This window comes from Equus quagga, chromosome 2 (genome assembly GCF_021613505.1).
Source record: "Equus quagga isolate Etosha38 chromosome 2, UCLA_HA_Equagga_1.0, whole genome shotgun sequence".
NCBI lineage: Eukaryota > Metazoa > Chordata > Mammalia > Perissodactyla > Equidae > Equus > Equus quagga.
The window spans coordinates 22,836,275-22,843,772 of record NC_060268.1 but is presented as its reverse complement, the minus strand read 5'-3'; the positions used below and the strand labels follow the sequence as shown (position 1 = coordinate 22,843,772).

Below are 7,498 nucleotides of genomic sequence, written 5' to 3'. Positions count from 1 at the left end.
AAGCTGTGATGAAGTTCAGATTGCATTCAAACCGCTCCTCCTCTGCTGTTGACCAAAGCAGATTTGAGGATTGTTCATTCATGTGCCCAGCCAGCATCTATGGGATGTGTACTATGTGCCTGGCCCAGACAGGGAAGAAAGAAACCAGAGTATTCGGCTCCATGAGCATAAAATGGTCAAGTCTAAGACTAGACCCATTCTGGAAGTAAGTATGTCATAGGAGTCTGCACAGACTGAGGACCAATTCACCAGGCTAGGTCAGAGATATTAATTTGCAGGTCTTCTAGGAGAGTACCCTTAACATGTATTTGAAGTGTGTTTGCCCCAGAACAAAGGCTGAACGATTAATCTCTACAGGACAAAACTGAGATCTAAGCCAGTCAACAAGTCATGTTGCAAGTCCTCCAGCAGCCCTCTGAAGCCTGCAGCCCCCTCTCCTTGTATTGGGTCCCTGAGGGCACTCCAAACACCTCAGCCTCTGAACATCCCATGGGTTTAGGCCCCCAGGGATTGCTCGAACCATGGTTGCCATGAACACAGAGATCCATGGCAATTTTCTCTTTCAGGGAAGATCAGATGGGGCAGAGAGGCCAGAACACAGTCCCTGCCCAACATGACGTCTGTAATTTCCTACAATATCATAGATGGCAGGAGTAGATGTGGGGCAACCTGGTACAAGACAACATTGCGACATAGCCCACTGCAATGGAAGGTGAGGAGCACAAATGAGTCCTTGTCTTCCTGGGATTCCATGGTAGCATCTCAAGGCCTGGAACTCATCAGAGTCACTGAGCACACAGAGCCAATGACCAATCAGAGGAGCAACCTCATCTGCTGAGACCAGGACGCAGTGAGTGTGGGATTCAGGGGTGGACTGCATGGAGAGACATCTGGATGGAAAACAGGCTGCTGAAGAACCAGGCTGGGTCACTGCTGTCCAGCCAGGAAAGGTGACACTGTCCACTTTTCACTTTTCCCTTCCTCCCTCTCTGACTCAGCTGCGGGTGTGCCTTAGGCTGGACCATCAACCTGCCTTTCAGAAACTGAGTTGTAGCTCCTGTGATTTAGCCAATCCACCTTTTCTTTAGAGAAAAAGAAGTGTGATCCTGGGTGCTCACAATATCAGAAAAATGGAACCAAGCCAGCAGGTCATTCCTGTGCTAGAAGCCTTCCCTCACAAGGATTATAATGATCATTCAAAGGTCAATGACATCATGCTACAGTAGGTGCCATCTTGCAGAATTTCAGATGCAATTGCACAGTTCACAAGGGAGCAGACAGCTCATTCAGGGTCTCAGTCCCCTCCTCTCCTCCAACCTGTCTGCTCTCCTGGGCCTATGTAATAGGAGGGGTCTTGGGAGACTTCGGGCAGGGAGTGGAGGCAACCTCACCTTGGATCTGAGACCAGCTGAAGAGTGGGACCCGAACTGCCATCTTTCACCTTTCTGACCAGCTGCAAAACAAGTCTCACCTCAACTCAGCTGTGAAGACCATCGTCCTGCCACAGAGGCAGGATAAGTTAAGCCCCGGTAGGTGTGCAGTGCTGCAGTCTGGGGACATGTGGCAAGTGGGAAAAAAAGGCAAATACACTGCGGGAGGTGGATCTAGAAGTGCAGGATGAGCAGAAGTGCAAGGACCTCTTCAAAAACTCCACCCAGCTGTGGGGGAAAGCCTAAGGACAAGAAGGCCGATGCAATCCTAAGGAGAAAAGAATCTTCCCATCCTTGCCCCAGGGACACAGTGATGCTGGGGTGACATTGCCAGGACTTCTGTCACCAAACAACCAATGGTTAACTTGGGTCCACTCATGAGTGGAGGCTTGCTGTTCCCAGCATGTTTAGCCCAGGCTTCTCCCTCCAGCCAATCTCTTGACCTTTATCCATGGACAACAAGACGAGAGCCTTGGACTGGGTGGAGCTGGAGAGAGGACACAGCCAGGACACGGTTTCATGCTGCAAGTAGATCACAGGGGATCCACCAATCCCCCTGAAACTCAGAGCCAAGGTGAATGGTGACCAGTCAGCCACTACCTCTCTGAACAGCTGGGCCCTGAGAGGGGGGTTGAGGCCCCAGCGAGAAAAGGATGCTGAGCAGGGTGAAGCCAGAGGCCTCTGACTGAGACTTCACCCTTCTCTGTGCACAGAGGGACTATGGGGGCAAACTCTTGTGGAACAATGTGGCCCAGAGCATTGACTTTTTTGCAAGAAAGAATGGAAAGCTTTGACATAGCTTCACCAGGATCTCAAGCTTTCTACACCTGGAGAAAAGCACAATACTTCAGGCGGCATGCCCAGGCTCAGGTGTCCCCAGGATTGATCCATTCAATTTTTTCAGGAGCAGAGGCCAGAACTGACCAGGGCAGAATGGAGGGGAGGGGAGGCTGCCAGGGAATTAATAAACTCTCACCGCTAGAGTGGAAATCGTTGATTCCTCCTTCACTCACCAGAATATGCAATAGCCTATAGCTTATTGAGTAAATATTTCTTCTATTTATCAAGAATGTCTGTTTTATATGAGAATGGATTCAGAAAAGTAACCTCATTTTTAAAACATCCACCTTAGAGAAGGTAGACCGTAAAGAAGTAGTCTGCTGAATGCCTGCCAGCCATGAGTGTGTTTGGCTACGGGAAAATGAATGCTGAGTGGAAAAGTATTACACACTCATAGAGAAAAACAGTAGAAGCAGAAAACAGCTATAAGAACATTAAAATTCCTGAGAATTCCACCACCCAGTCATCTTCGTCCTTAACGCTTAAGCAGGTTGCCTTCCTCTGTTTTCCATGTCTTCATAGGATGCTGTTCCTTCATCAGAATTGGGGTTAGGCTGTTAGCACTCATAATGCCTCCCTTTCCATGACTCCTTCACCTCTCGTCACACTGGTGAGAGTGTTGGGATAATCTCTTTGAAAATATTTATAACTGTCAGGCACAGGGACATCAGAGCCGTGGTTCACTGCACCCCAGACAGACTCCTTAGTGCAGAGGAATTATAGGACAATTGGCATCCACTTCCCCATCACCTGGCAAAAGTGACTCGCATCTCTTGAGATGAACCCTCTCCCCAGATACCAGGCACTATGATATGGGTAACGGTCCCCACCTCGTGCTACAAGACCCAAGCATAAACCAATCAGGCCCCTCAATTCTGACAGACTTGCTGATGTTTTGCTTTGGTCCAAGGCATATCAAGTCCAGGAACTTTGCTCAAAATCATGGGATAAGAGAAGCTCTGTTTGTCACAGAATATTTACATGAAAGAGGGGATTATAAATATTCCAAAATACAAGCCTAGACTGGTGGCCAGAGAGGAAGTGGGGTTACCATTGGGGGTTTTGGTGTGTCCAGCTCTACATGCTATTAAGGCAGGTCCAGCCTCTATCTCCCACCACCAAGCAGACCCCCATCACAGCCTTTACCAGGTGGTACCACTGATTCTCAGTGTACCCCTGCTGACCATCATCTTCTCAAGTGGAGTAGCTACATGCTCATCTCCATGGAGTTAGCTTGCTAAATAATTGTTCATGACTTCATCAGGATGGAAAAAGAACCAAGAGGTGAGAAAAAGAGACATTCTTGATTTGGTCTCTGAGGAGCTCCTGGGGTCCAGCTCCTCTGCTGGCTGCAGCAAAGGCTCCCCTTTCTTGTTCTTTCCTCTTGCTTTCACTTTGTGACTCAGCACTGGGAGTGCAAGTGTAGTGACACTGCTTCTGTCACCTACCCAAAGCCGGAGCACTTCGACAAATCACATTGCAGATGATGCAGGAAAACCAGCAGCACAGGCAGAAGAGGTCTGTAAGTTCCTGGGCCACACCCCTGCCTTCCTCTCCCCGACCAAGTATTTAGAAGTAAGAACGACCAGCAGCTCTCACCTGGGCAGACTTTCAAGGAAGATGCAGCCACTCCTGCTCTTGTTGGCCTTTCTTCTGCCCCCTGAGCCTGCAACAGGTGAGTGGCCATCCCCATGCTAGAGGCTCCAGCCCATCTCAGAAAACCCTCTGGACTCCTGACCCTTCTACCCAGCACACTCACTGATTTTCCTCAATTTCAGACCAAGAATTTTCTAGAACCCGGCTCCCATCCCAAACAGACTAACAAGTCTGATGCTGCATAGACACACAACAAGGATCTCAGGAAGGAAGGGTATTCACTGAAAGATTTAGCGTGTGAGCCTTTCTCTTATCTATTGGAAAGTGGGATGTTCATAGAAAGGCATTTGGCAGAGGAAATTGAGCTCTAAAAGATAAGTAATTAAAATCCCTCAGTCCAACCCAGGAAAGGGCAGATCAGACAAACTGGCTGCAGTAGTGGAACTGTCACTGGAACCAGCTAAAAAAACACTTTCATTTCTTGGTGCCCTCACCCCCTCTCCCCTCCCAGGAGAGGACCCCAGGGTGCTGTGGATCTCAGAAGGGGCTGGGTGACTGCACACAGGGCTCTCCTGTTGCTTTGGCTCTGCCAGAGGCCCAGGGACCCCATTTTCCACCCCACCTCTCCCGCCTTCCCAAGCCATAGGTTGCTCACACAGCGCCCTCCCTACATGATGATGGCCTTCAATCCCACAAGCACGATCCCCACCAAACCTCAGCAGAAAGCTAAGTGAAGGCCATTCATTCACACAGTCAAAAAATGTTTACTGAGATCCCAGGACATGTTAGCCCACAGGACATGAGGATTGTAGAAAATCCAACTCCATGAGCTCATGGACAGTTTGTTAGATACGGGCACCAGTCAGGACCTTAGCAAAGGCTCAGAAGGGTTGGGAGACTCACTGAGACAGAGGCGTCAGCAGGGCCCTGTCCACAATCCCCTGGGGCTCCACCATTGTGAAGACAGCTCTCATCCCTCCCATACGTGGTCTGAAGCAGGACAGGGACAGGAAGCACCATCCTCTGCTTTCTCACAGGGGCTTTGGAGGCTCCACATGGCGAAAAGGTTATTCTGCTCCAGGGAGAACCTGGGATGACTCTCGCCTGGTTTCTGCAGGGCACGGGAGACCCCACCCCCAATTGCCACCTTCCAGAGCCTTCCCTCCTGACCACAGCCGCTTCCAGAAAGCCCACATTCCAGTTTTTCTTTTCAGAAATCATCATCGGAACACATGAGTTCAGGCCCCACTCCTGCCCCTATGTTGTATTTATTCTGAAGGGAAAGGCCAAGAGGTGTGGCGGTGTCCTTGTGAAATTGGATGTTGTTCTCACAGCTGCTCACTGCTGGGGAAGGTGAGGGGCCGCTGACAGCTGACACCTCCTGAGACCACAACAGGGAGCCCTGTCCTCTGCCCATGGACAGCAGCCGAGGGGATCTCCCTCAGCTTCTGGTAACTCAGTGCCAGAAAAGCTCTTGAGAGGAGCCATCTGAGAGCATAACTGGGCCATGGAAAGTGAGAAATTGGACAGGGAAGCTTTGCAGTCCGAGGGTCAGAGGTGAGAGCAAGTGGCTCAGTTGAGAAGAGAGACCACACTGGCCAACTAAAGCAGCTGTGGAGGATGAAAGCATGCATTCTGGTCAAAAGGCAAACTCAGAATCCTTTCACAGTATTGACTGAGGGCAAGAGAAAGCTTCGAAAAGCCCTCCTCTCAGTGTCCTTGAGAAGCACGGGACACACAGTCACTTAGAACAGGGCCCTCGTGTTGTCTCGATTTCCCATAGCTGTAGCCTTGCCCTACTCTGCCTGCCACCCTTCCATCATGGCTCCAGGGCTGCATCTCCTGTGACTGATTGACCCCACATCGCCACTCTCCTTTCTCTGCAGCTCAATCAGGGTGACTCTGGGGGCCCATGACATCCTGAATCAAGAGAGGACCTGGCAGGTCATCCCTGTGAAAGAAGCCATCCGCCACCCAGACTGTATCTCTAAAGACTATTTCAACAACATCATGATACTCAAGGTAAGGGAACCGCCCTGCTGCTCTTGCTGTCCTGGGTCCAGATTGCTTCTCCTCCCACTGGGGCCTGTCCCTTTCCTCCTTCCCATCCTGGCCACCTGACTAGTCCCAGTGTCTCAGTGGAGAGGGAAGTCAGTGCAGCCTCATCCCAGCATCCACCCCGAGGAGGCCCATGGCTGAGCTGGACTTTCTTGCCTCTTCTCATCAGCTGGAGAGAAAGGCCAAGCTGACTGCAGCTGTGCGGCCCCTCAGCCTGCCCAGGGGCACAGCCCAGGTGAGGCGCAGAGAGGTGTGCCATGTGGCAGGCAGGGGGAGAGTCACCACAAATGGCAGAGTTTCCAAAACACTGCGGGAGGTGGAGCTGACTGTGCAGCAGGACCTGGTGTGTGAAGCCCGCTTATATGATCATTACAACAGTACCACTCTGCTGTGTGTGGGGGACCCGAAGGAAAGGAAGACTTCCTTTCAGGTGAGACAGGGCATCTGCCTAGCTCTGCTCTGGGGAGAGAGGTGTTTCGGGTCCTGGATACCCAAACAGTAGGGACTCCTCCACTCCCTAGACTCTGATCTTTCTCCTGGGAAGAGAAGGGGGCAGCAGCCAGAGTGGGGAGTCACAGGCCTTCTGGGAGCCTACCAGGGGCCTGAGATGCATCCAAACATGGTGCTCCATTCAGAAGATGAGGTTGCAGCACTCTGCCCCACACCGGGCACAGGTGTTAGAAAACTGATCCCTGGGTGTGCAGCTGTCAAACCAAGTGGCTCCTCAGAGCTGGCTCCCATCTTGGTTAAATGGCTCACCCTCCATGCCGAGTGTCATCCCCATCTGCCTGCTTCCATGTCCTTAAACGGTTGACCGAAGCACAGTCCCAAAGCACCCTCATGGATAGAAGATCAGTGACCTGGGGGAGGAGAGGAAGCCACCCCTTGAGTGAAATGAAGCTGTGACGTTGTCCAGGATCAGGACTGGGCAGCTGAGGGGCCCACAGGGGCCTGCCCTGCTCTCTAATCTTCCCCATGGAGGCCACACCACGCAGCTTTCACTGAGAGGGCGTTTGGGATGACGGAGGGCAGGACCAGGGTGGCACGGACTCACTCCTCCCTGCTCTCTGTCCACAGGGGGACTCCTGGGATCCTCTTGTGTGTAAGAAGGTGCTCCAGGGCATTGCCAGTGGTGAACTAAATGACGGGAAACCTCCACGAGTCTTCACCAAAGTCTCAAGCTTCCTGCCGTGGCTAAAGGGAACCATGAAATCCTATGAAATGCCTCTAACTGTAGGAACCAGCCCACCTTCTCCGGAGCTGATCCATAATGTCACCAGCAACTAAATAAATGCCTCTTAGCTGAGCAGGAAGGGCTGTTTTCTTGTTTATTCACTGACCCTCATTCACAGGCACTAACTTGTGCTTAGAAGGCCAATGACACAAATCTGCCATTTTCTGCTTCCTCCTCTTCTGGTTCCCCTACCACCTCCCACAAACCTCAAGCAAAGCTGTTCCCCAGCTCCTTCTGACCCACACCTTCCTCTGGGCCGGCCCTTCTGCCAGGGCTGCAGCTGAGCACCATCAGGAGAAAACATGAACCTCTCTGGTCCTGGGGCTCAGGGTGAACTTCT

The 7,498-nt window shown here is 51.5% G+C and overlaps 1 pseudogene; it reads left to right on the top strand.

The window, feature by feature from the left end:
* The window catches only part of LOC124234971 (granzyme B-like), a 52,866-nt pseudogene extending 45,655 nt beyond the window's left edge, over positions 1–7,211 (top strand).
* Positions 7,212–7,498: the final 287 nt, after the last annotated feature.